This window comes from Physella acuta, unplaced genomic scaffold (assembly GCF_028476545.2).
Source record: "Physella acuta isolate Inbredline_101_S28 unplaced genomic scaffold, ASM2847654v3 ptg001113l, whole genome shotgun sequence".
Lineage (NCBI taxonomy): Eukaryota > Metazoa > Mollusca > Gastropoda > Physidae > Physella > Physella acuta.
Window position 1 is genome coordinate 163,986 of NW_026732630.1, and position 12,479 is coordinate 176,464.

The window sequence follows — 12,479 nt, forward strand, 5'->3', positions numbered from 1 at the left end:
GGTTGACGACCGATGATGCTAAACGGATTTTACCCTTGCTAGAGCCTTCAAACAAGTTGTAAGTATCATTTTTAAAGTTTCATTTCCATTTTAATAAATGAATTTTAAGTTTGAATGTCAGTTTGGTTTAATTAGCACACGTTATTAATGTAAATTTGAACCCTACTAGTCCACGGTTTTAGCGTGTGAACTACGCTTGTACACAGGGTGTGTTTAAACTTGAAGCTATTTAATTCAGGACATTCTAGGGACTTAAAATATGGATGCACTTAACTATTAGATGCTAGTGTTTACTAATTCTTTAAAATCTATCGAATGGGATTAATGATAGGGTCGTATTACTACAGTTTATCTGGACTATCGCGTCAAAATTATGAATCGACACATTCAAAATGGCCACCAGACATTCTTGGTTACTATGTGGACGAACTCAATTATTCACAGGGAACGAAGGTTAAATACTTATAAAATATTATTGAAACACAAAAGAAACTTATAATTGTAATAACTATACATTTTTATCAATTTATTTAAAACAAAAGACACTAAAGTTTAAGGACTAATGTGATTAATTTTTAATTTTCTGTTGTGCACTTTGATTCTGATTCCCCTGCTGAATAATGTGAAATGGTCTGCGCCAGTCTCCTTAATAAAATGTACCAGATCAATTTTTAGATGGTGGTGCAATTTAATAAGATTGTACATGTTGTGACTTAGTTTTAAATGTTATATTAGTTGTAAGTGTAAGTAGTACTTCTCATTATTTATTTATTTTATATGCATATATATAGTAACAATGAAGGACAGTTGAGTTGTCCTATATGATGTTGAGAACTACAGTATGGCACCTTCATCATTGGATATCTCAACCATTGTGGCACAAACAACGAATATTTCATTCAATAGAATTAATGTTCAAAATATACTATCAAGTATACATTTCTTTAAACAAACAGGTGTTTTCAGGCTTTTTCATGTTTCCAGCTACAGTCACAGGATAAATAGTAGGCCTACAAAATAGGCTAGTAGTAAATCTAATTATATTTTATTAATCACTAAATCAATTATTTATTCCATAGCTGGAGACATTTATGGTGGCCTATCCAGAACTTTCCTTACAAGGGAAGGGAAGAAGGCCAAGCCCCCCCCCCCCCCCAACTACAGTTCCCAAAACATATCACTTACTCTTGATGCTCCACAACAGGGGTCTCCAAACTACGGCCCGCGGGCCGGATGCGGCCCGCGATGTCCTTTCATCCGGCCCGCGGAGATCTTTTTGTCCACGGAAAAAACGTTTGTTGGTGATGGCTGAGGAACTTTGCCCAGAAAATCAGAGACATGCCTAGAAGAAACTGGCCCCCGAACTGAAATTTAATAGTTAATGCGGCCCTCGGACTGAAAAGTTTGGAGACCCCTGCTCCACAAGATCAAGGTTGGGGGAAACAAGACATACAAAGATGTGGAGTTGTCGTTTTAAAAACTGTTCCCCCAAAGCAGTTATCAACCCAATAGGTATGAATGTAGCAGCAACTGCTGCATTACTTGTAGGCATCACGTCTTTATTAGATTACATTACATTACTCCACTAAATTTTGATTCTGTTTCTCCTGCTCTAGATAACTGTGGCATTTTTTAAAAATAATATTTTAACTCATGTGATTTTTGAAAATAATGAACACATTATTCCTGTTAACGTTACCAACAAAATAGTTTTAGAGTTATTCTATGTCCAAAGCAAAAAAAAAAAAAAAAAAAAAAAAAAAAAAAAATAAAAGTGACCAAAACGCATTTTTGTCATTTTCAATTATTTTTTTACCTTAGAAAGACTCATTTTAGATGACTGAAAAAAATTGGGCATATATATTACAAACTTTGCAGTAACCTTACCAATTTCTACACTTCTATGTTATTTAGTTTAGAAAATATGGGTTCTCAAAAATGGCACTTTTTAAAAATCAGTTTTTTACCAAATTTTGCTTTTTTAAAAATCGCATAACTTTTTTATTTATTAAGATATTTTTATAAAATTTGTGGCATAGAGCTTACAATTAAAAGTTCTTTCATGACATACTCACTCCAGAAGTCTGCAATCAATAGTTAATTTCAGTTTGGACTACCTAGTTATAAATGCAATAAAACACCGAAAATACACTTTTATTTTTGTAGATATAACAGTACAAAATTGGTCGCTCAAATATTCAGTATTCAGACCAGTGTCGGCCTTGTAATAGCGTCTCAGTTAAAGGAAGAAGTGATTTTCTTGGTGTGTACGACTACCCAATCCTTAACCCTATCGTGTCACCACTACCCAATCCTTAACCCTATCGTGTCACCACTACCCAATCCTTAACCCTATCGTGTCACCACTAGCCAATCTATAACCCTAAGTAACATATCACCACCACCGAAAATATAATCACCACCAACCCAACCTATTATCGTATCACCACCACCCAACCTATAACTATCGTATCACCACCACCCAACCTATAACTACCGTATCACCACAACTACCCAGACTATATATATCGTATCACCACTAACCTATATATAACGCTTACCACAGTTCCACCACCGTTAAGCTATTGTCCGTGACATCACCGTCCACGTCTCACTCTCCCTCCCCTCCCCTCCCTGACCCGCTGTTTCCTCACGTGTCTGGAAGCGTGCCATCTCCTCCCCCACCCACCCACTCATAATGTTTCACAAACCGGTGTCTTAAAGTTAATTATTTATTTTTTATGTGAAACAATCGTGTATGTTTATTGCTTTTTTCGGACATCATTTTAAAATAACTGTTACAGTTATAAAAAAAAAACAAAAAAACTATTTAAAATCAAAATGTTTTAAAATACAGAATTTCACATAAAAAACAAATTTTTTAAATCAAAATTTCGTAATTTTAACTTTCTCTAAATAAATCATTTTCCAAAACGCCAGGTTTAAAAAATGGTTTATGTTGTAATTTAACCTCCGATGCTCCGCCTATTGAGAACACTATTATCACACACACAATGTTTCTGTGTTTAGACAGCTAGGTCATAAATCACGGAAACTGGTGAAGCGGCTGGTTGTTGTTTTATAACTAAAATTTAAAGGGAAGAACAATGGGGGAAATATAATATTCACAACAATATGTTGTTGTGGCCTAGTCTAAGTATTTTTGTATATTTATATGTGCATATGTATTTATATGTGCATATATATATATATATATATATATATATATATATATATATATATATATATATATATATATGTATATATATATATATATATATATATATATATATATATATATATATATATATATATATATATATATATATATATATATATATATATTATATACCGTGCGGCGTCAAAACGGCCAATGACAAAACGGCCCCGTCAAAACGACCCCGACAAAACGACCCCGTCAAAACGACCCCGTCAAATCGGCCCCGTCAAAAGGGCCAGCGACATATGGACCCCGTCATATAGGCTCCCGACAAATAGGCTCCCGTCATTTAGGCTACCGACAAATAGGCTCCCGTTATATAGGCTCCCGACAAAAGGGCTCCAGTCAATAAGGCTCCTGACAAATAGGCTCCCGTCATTTTGGCTCCCGACATATAGTCTCCCGTCATTTAGTTGTTTCCACAAAACGGCCCCCGTCATTACGACTCCCGACAAATAGGCTCCCGCCATTTAGTTTCTCCACAAAACGGCCCCCGTCATTACGACTCCCGACAAATAGGCTAGCGTCATTTTGGCTCACGACAAAAAGGCTCCTGTCAATTCGGCTCCAGACAAAAGGACCACTGACACAGTGGCGTAGCTACCGTAAAGCTAGTGTAAGCAAGGGGCTCAAGGCACATAGTGGCCCTTTTCCCTCATAAAAAATTAAAACTTTTACAATGGAATTTTAATATTTGTTACATATAAATAATTTTAAAAAAGAAAAAGGTTAAAAGTTCCAAAAAGCCCCCCCCCCCCCCACCGTTTCGGCAGTGGGATTCAGTGTGTGTGTGGGGGTCAAACAGAGCCCAATCGTTATAATAACACTACAGGCGATATCACTTTGTCGTGCAAGACATTGAGAGAATCAGCCTATAAATAAACTTTTTAGCAGTAGTAGGCAAAAATAATAATATAGTATAAATACATAATCAGGACATATAAAATACAAAATGTTGCCTTCAGAATATTTATATATTAAAAAATATCCATCGTAAGTAGAAGTTGATCTGTTCGTTTAACTCCTCTGTAGCCTAACGCAGAGGCGTAGCGAAGGCGGGGTGGCGAGTGCGGACCGCATCGGGTGACACCATTTAGGGGGGTGACACCAAAGGCAAAAAATTGCAAAATTTATAGAATGAAATGCCATTTTTCCAGATCCATTAGTTAAAGTTAAATAGTCTTCTAAGTACAAATCGAAAATTTTATCAAGAGGGGGGGAGGGGGGGGGGGGTGTGACACCACGACGTAAACGTAAACTATAAAGAAAACAATGCTACATCCAACTGTATTATAAACAGACTGTAGATAAACATCGTAACTATTAATCTGCAGTGATTAAAGCTTATACACGTACGTGTACCAGTATGTGGCATATATATAAATTTTTGGCCCATGTAGGCCGACACACACACACACATATATAAATAAATAAATAAATAAATAAATAAATAATATATATATATATATATATATATATATATATATATATATATATATATATATATATATATATATGCTTTGTTTCCTGGGAGGGGGTGACAATAGGAAGTGCCGCACCGGGTGACACCCGACCTAGCGACGTCACTGGCCTAACGGCTGACGAAGGGGCCCACTGATAATTTTTGCATAGGGGCCCAAAAATCCTAGCTACGCCACTGCACTGACAATACCGTTTCTGTAGAGACTAAGTCTCCCGGCAAAGCGGTCTCATTGAATATGACACCTGCCAGTGGGACCCCTTCATCAATATTCTTTAGAGTTAGCTTATCCAACACTCTTATGTAATACAACGTATGCATCTCTTGTTCGGCAGGCCTTATTTTTATATTATAAGATATAGTATGTTTTAATTTAAGGGTCATCTATCTATGACATCCATAATTGAGTCGGTTATAGGCTGTTCCAACTCAGTGTGTGGGGAGAAGGGTCCATGCTGTACCTTCCTAACTGCAGTATGCTTGTAGGTTATCAAAACAAAATGCTGTTATCATGTTAACATCATGCATATCATACATTTACACTTCTGTGCTCGCTTTTAAGCAACAGCTTTTCTGTTGTAAATTAAACATTATCAAAACTTTAGAATTGGTGGAATTTAGCTGTTAAGGGCTCGATTTGTTTGTGAATTAATGTTGGTTCATGAAAACCAATTTCATTCGGGCATTAAAAAGAGGTTATAGTGGTATTGGAGGTAGGACACAATGGTTACTTTTATGCCAATAGTGGTCATGTCATTCATTTTTCTGGAGCAAATATGTCGGGAGTCATTTTGTCAAAAGCCAATATGTCGGAAGCCCAATTGCCGGGAGCCAATATGTCGTGAGCCCATTTGCCGGGAGCCCATTTGTCTTGAGCCCTTATGTCGGGAGCCAATATGTCGGGAGCCGCTTTGTCGGGAGCCAATATGTCCTGAGCCTATTTGTCAGGGGTTAATATGTCGGGAGTCCATTTGTCGGGAGCCTAAATATCGGGAGCCCATTTGTCGGGAGCCTATATGTCGCAAGTCAATATGACGGGAGCCCATTTGACGGGAGCCAATAAGTCGGGGCCCTTTTGACGGGGCTATTTTGACTGGGTCGTTTTGTCGGGGGTCGATTTGACGGGGTCAAATTAACGGGGCCGTTTTGACGGGGTCGATTTGTCCCGGGCCGTTTTGACAGGGCACCATTATATACATATATATTTATACAAACCTCTGTGTGTGGGAGGAGGTGGTTATATAAAAATATAAAAGATGTATAGTGTATGTGTACACGTGCGATGTTGACGCGTATAAAATTGCGTTGGTTTAAATATAACTGTGGGTGGTAATCAAAGAAGGTATAATTTAAATTTCAATTTACTTCGTGATGAGTTGTTTTTAAATACGCTCATATAATTTCAATTTATCTGATAAGGATATTCCCATCTCATTAAAAAAATATCATAAAACTTCAAATGAAGCTAAAAAAAAAAAATATAATCAACTATTGATTTTTTTAAAGCGATGATTTAGCCGATCAGGGAATCACGATAAATAGTGAACCATTGCAAAGTAAAAATGTTAAGAGCAACGAAAAGACTAGTGTGCGACGTTTATTTTGTGTGCGCGGTGTTTCATAAGTCTAATACAAGGATATTTCAATTTTACAAAACTACTACGCGACCGCGAATCCGCGCAGCATTTGGTTGAGAGAGCCGTTATGTTGAGTCGTTACCACCATCCTTCTAAATGACGCGCCTCCCCACCCCATTGCGTTCTGTCCGCACTAACACCCTCTCTAGAGGTGGACTTCTGTTGATACAGATCGAGCTGTTTGAAAAGGGAAGAATGTGGGCAGTGTCTCACTTTATCATCCATGCAAAAAACCTTTTTTTAAAAATTTCAGTTTCTAATTCTGCCGTTTCCCCAGACCCCTCCCAACTTTTCACACAAATATTAAATCGTCAATTAATTAATTATTCTAATTCTCAAATCTATATCCGTCCTCATAAGCCGATGACGAAAACTACTACACAAGTGGACTAGGAAGTATGGCAAATGACACTGTAAATGACATATCTGAGGGCAAAAAATTATCACTGCTAAATTAAATTAAAGGAGATTCCACGCACCATCAATAAATTAACGGAAAGATCTGTTTTACAAGTTCAGGATGAAAATTATATACATTTGAGGACTACTTAGAATAGCAGAGCCATTAGTAGATAAATGAAGTTCATCCACTGCGGTCTGAATGGATAATTAATTTAGTTTTAAAATTTAGTTTTACCATCCTTTTTTAGTAGATTACATTTTTTTATAAGCGAGAAAAATTAAAAACAAAAATAAAAAATTCTCTACGAATTTTCTACATAGAAGTGCAATGAAAAATCAAGTACTAGAACACTTAATGGGGGGGGGGGGGGAGATAGAAAAATGATGATCAGATCTGTGTGGTATATTAACCTGAAATTAGAGTGCATGCGTTCCTAAAACAAAACTATAATACAGCAATACCAATGTGAAGATGCACAATATCAGTAGCGTACGCAGGGGGGGAGCAGGGGGAGCGGCCGCTCCCCCTCTGGTCATTTTCAGCAAAGTGGCGCCTGTTTGGAAACTTTTTAAACTCAATTTTAAAAAAAAATGATATTTATTAAAAACATAGTTTTGGTCGGCACATCTATGTAAATCACAAGATTTCTTTTCATGCAGCAGTTAAGCATTATTGTACTAGTCTAGTACTAGTAGTGTCTACGTTTACAACACGTATTAACAGCTGCATCAGTTCGCCATTCTAAAAATAACCATTACGATGCATTGCAATGTTTAAAAAAAACCTCTACGGGTAGTGCCACTTGGCAAGAGGGGTGTTTAGTTCAAGGCAACTGTATAATGTATTTGCTTACGAATAATTGAATTAGAAAATGTTATACATAAAACTTCACACATAATTACTTTATATATACAGTTTGAATCGTGTGATTAATTTAAAAAAAATTACAATACAGAAACAAATACAACTGACGTGGCACCTCTATTTAAATTTACTTATGAGCAAACTGCGTAGTGGTGGGGATGAAGTAGTAGTATTCTTACAGTCTGGGCGTTAGTGATTACGATCACAAATTATATGAAACAGTTACAGCCCCCCTCCCCCATGGACCCCTCTGTAAAAAAAAATATTGTCATAATACCACTGCTACTTATTTAAATCTATTTCTGTAATATATATTTGTGTTATATATATTTGTGTAATATATATGTATGTTTAGAACAGTCATCTAAAAACTGACGCTATGTTCACTCTGAGTTGGTTATCTCCCCCCCCCCTTCCCCCCCCCCCCCACACACACACACCTCACCACCAAAATTGAGTAGAGCGACATTAATGTCACACCTAGGTATACACTGGCTTGGATAATTGACCTAAAGTGACCGGACAGTGGTGAATGAAGTTGAACCCAACCCCCGCCCCAACCCACCCCGAACTGATCTGTAGAAAAACGCGTAATGATGTACCAAAGTACCATGCCGCCAGAAAATTAGCTTTTTAAACGCAAAACTTTGTGAATATTGTTTTTGCAATTACCAGTAAAAAGGTGTGTGATCAATACAGTGATCTAACCCATACCTATCACTATGTTAAAAATGATCTTTAAAGAATACAAAGAAGCAGTAGTTAATTAAAAATATATGTTCTGAACTAAAAGACCGATATTTAGCTAAACATAGGCTGTTATTCCGAATGATATTTATTGTTTCGAAAAGGGTGTTTTTTATACCAACTCTGATTTTAAAATTTTCATTACGCTGTAATACTTTAGCATTTATGATGACGATATATTAAATTCTAATTATAGACAAAAACATTTTGTAAACACGAATAGTGTTAAACAATTTCATTATATTCTAAAGTAATTATTTATTTGTTTTGACATTTATAATTAAATGTGTAGATATATACATATTTATATTAAGAGAGTGATTATTTCCCCTATTTCACTTGTCTTAAAAATATTTCAGAAATTATTATGTAAGAATTTTTTTTACAAGAATTACAAAACAGATTGTGTTACGTTCATTGTTTTTTGTTGTAGCGTGTGTAGCCTATATATTTTTTTTGTTTAGATTGATGCAATTTTTGTTTTGTCGGCCTACATGTGTGTTTTTTCTTATTTCTTCAGACTGCTACTTTCAATTTATTTTACATCATAGCGAAGTAATGACATACAGCTAGTAATTATATATATATATATATATACATATATATATATATATATATATATATATATATATATATATATATATATATATATATATATATATATATATATATAATACACGTATATAGACCGTGTTAAAAGTTCGGCGCCTTTTTTTTGCTCTTTTCGCTCCCCCTACAACGAAAACCTGGATACGCCTCTGCACAATATACAATATACGCGAGAAAAAAAATTAAGACAATTAATTCTATAATGAGAAGTTATTCTTAACAAATATGGATCGTCAGTTTTTAGCAATCGTACCAGTCCGGTTCTTTGTCATCAATGACTTATCCGTTCACACCGCCGGCATCGGTTCTGTACAAATCTCAAGCACTGACGTTAGTTCAACTTTACATAAAGACGTCATTAACTTTTTTAAAAAAAAAACGTCAGACAAGACCACCAGAGTGCAAAATCTGCGTCGTGTGTGACGCGCTGTGACGTCACATGCCGACGGAGATGGCGCGCGGATCGATCGCGTGACTTTTGAAAACCGTGGATTATAATGGTGCTCGTCACAGACTGGTGTCATTAAAACAACACTACCGACGAGACACCAATGGTGTTTATTTCTATCAATGGTGACATCAGACTAGCATCGTGCTCACACAGAACAGATACAAGACACTTGCCTAGTTTAAAAAAAATACAAGTTATAATTTCGAGTAATTACCCGGCATGATAATCATTCATCAAAATGTAAAAATACTAAGCACCGCCTTCAACAAAACTAACAAAACAAATGACGTTTCGACCTTGAACTCTGGAAAAATTTACAACACAATACATTTTAATGTCTCGTATACACAATCCTTTTCCTCTACACTAGGATAAAAAGGCGAGTTTAAATTACAAGAATATAAATTGTATCCTGTCTTGTGTTTATTTTATTCCCTTACAAATTCTAAGCTCAGCCCACGCATGTGGAGATTTTATGATTGCAAATCCGCAGCCATATTTTTGGAGTTTAGCCACCAATCAATAGTCTATTGCTGCCAGCACTTTGAAATGATGACATTTCCGCTTTGTCTTGGCCGGCCGACAAGAGAAATTTGACAAAATTAGACAACATTTTGTTGACTCGCATTTTAAGCAACCACTTTAGGTCGCGGCTATAAAACTAGATAGATTTAGCACAAATTGGAGGTTTCAGTGGTATATCATCTATTTTGGAGGTTTCAGTGGTATATCATCTATTTTGGAGGTTTCAGTGGGATATCATCTATTTTGGAGGTTTCAGTGGTATATCATCTATTTTGGAGGTTTCAGTTTTATATCATCTATTTTGGAGGTTTCAGTGGTATATCATCTATTTTGGAGGTTTCAGTTTTATATCATCTATTTTGGAGGTTTCAGTGGTATATCATCTATTTTAGAGGTTTCAGTGGTATATCATATATTTTGGAGGTTTCAGTGGTATATCATCTATTCATCTATTTTGGAGGTTTCAGTGGTATATCATCTATTTTGGAGGTTTCAGTAGTATATCATCTATTTTGGAGGTTTCAGTTTTATATCATTTATTTTGGAGGTTTCAGTGGTATATCATCTATTTTGGAGGTTTCAGTGGTATATCGTCTATTTTGGAGGATTCAGTGGTATATCATCTATTTTGGAGGTTTTAGTGGTATATCATATACTTTGGAGGTTTCAATGGTATATCATCTATTTTGGAGGTTTCAGTGGTATATCATCTATTTTGGAGGTTTCAGTGGTATATCATCTACTTTGGAGGTTTCAATGGTATATCATATATTTTGGAGGTTTCAATGGTATATCATCTATTTTGGAGGTTTCAGTGGTATATCATCTATTTTGGAGGTTTCAATGGTATATCATCTACTTTGGAGGTTTCAGTGGGATATCATCTATCTCCCGTTCGTGCCCAAGACACACGGGGCAGAAAAAGTAGTTCATCTGCTTCGGTGCCCTAGGCATATAAAGGGATGGTGTGGTCAGCACCATGCCCAGCCGCCTTTACTTTCCCTGACGTAAGTGGACTCAGGGACACACTACTGCCTGTAAACCGGATTCGAACTCAAGACTTCCGGGTTAGCAGTCTAACGCTCTACCGCTAGGCCACGCCTTCCTTTTCAGTGACTTGAAGTTAGAAGATTATGCAAGTTAACGATGAATACGTTGGACGAGTCTATACGACCTCTATGAGTCCACCCAGCTTTGATGGGTACCTGACTCATGTTTGGCAGCGTATTGGCGGCGGGGCATAGTGCTGACCACAATACTTTACTAACACTGATGAAAAAACGTACCCAAAAAGACCATCATTATATACACTAGGAACTTATTTAGGACATCTTCGGGATAAAAGATTTTTTTTTAAAAACGTGAGTCATTATCCCCAATGACGGTTAAGTATGACAATCATTCATCAAAAAGTACTGAAGTCAAACACGACCTTCAACAAAACAAAATAATTGACATTTCGGCCTTTGTCGGCCATGACTGGGGGGTGGGGAGGTAGGTGGTGTGACAAAATTAGTATTATTACACAAACTATGTCAGAAAACGGCCGTGAAGTAGGGGAAATCTTGTAGCTTGGCGGCATAAAGTGAATAGGAACATGTAGAGATACATCGCATGCCATGTTGCATGGAATGAATGATTGATACTAGTGGGGGACAGACAAGTGTTGTGACAAGCCTTCACCCCGTCAATGATCAAAACTTTCTTCATTAAACTCTCCTGGCAGGAGAGGTTTGCTTTTAGCAATCGTACCAGTCCGGTCCGTTGTCACCAATTACTTATCATATCGCAGTTTGCAAACACATCTGTTAAATAGCTGCAAATAAATAAGATTAAGGTCCTACACTAGACGGGTATAAACAAAGATTTTCACATAAATAAGATTAAGGTCCTACACTAGACGGGTATAAACAAAGATTTTCACATAAATAAGATTAAGGTCCTACACTAGACGGGTATAAACAAAGATTTTCACATAAATAAGATTAAGGTCCTACACTAGACGGATATAAACAAAGATTTTCACATAAATAAGATTAAGGTCCTACACTAGACGGGTATAAACAAAGATTTTCACATAAATAAGATTAAGGTCCTACACTAGACGGGTATAAACAAAGATTTTCACATAAATAAGATTAAGGTCCTACACTAGACGGGTATAAACAAAGATTTTCACATAAATAAGATTAAGGTCCTACACTAGACGGGTATAAACAAAGATTTTCACATAAATAAGATTAAGGTCCTACACTAGACGGGTATAAACAAAGATTTTCACATAAATAAGATTAAGGTCCTACACTAGACGGGTATAAACAAAGATTTTCACATAAATAAGATTAAGGTCCTACACTAGACGGGTATAAACAAAGATTTTCACATAAATAAGATTAAGGCCTTACACAAGTCGGGTGTAAATAAAGATCTTTCACTGGAAGAAATAACAATGTACGAGACAATACTATAAAGATCTTTCACTGGAAGAGATAACACAGTACTAGACAATACTATAAAGATCTTTCACTGGAAGAGATAACACA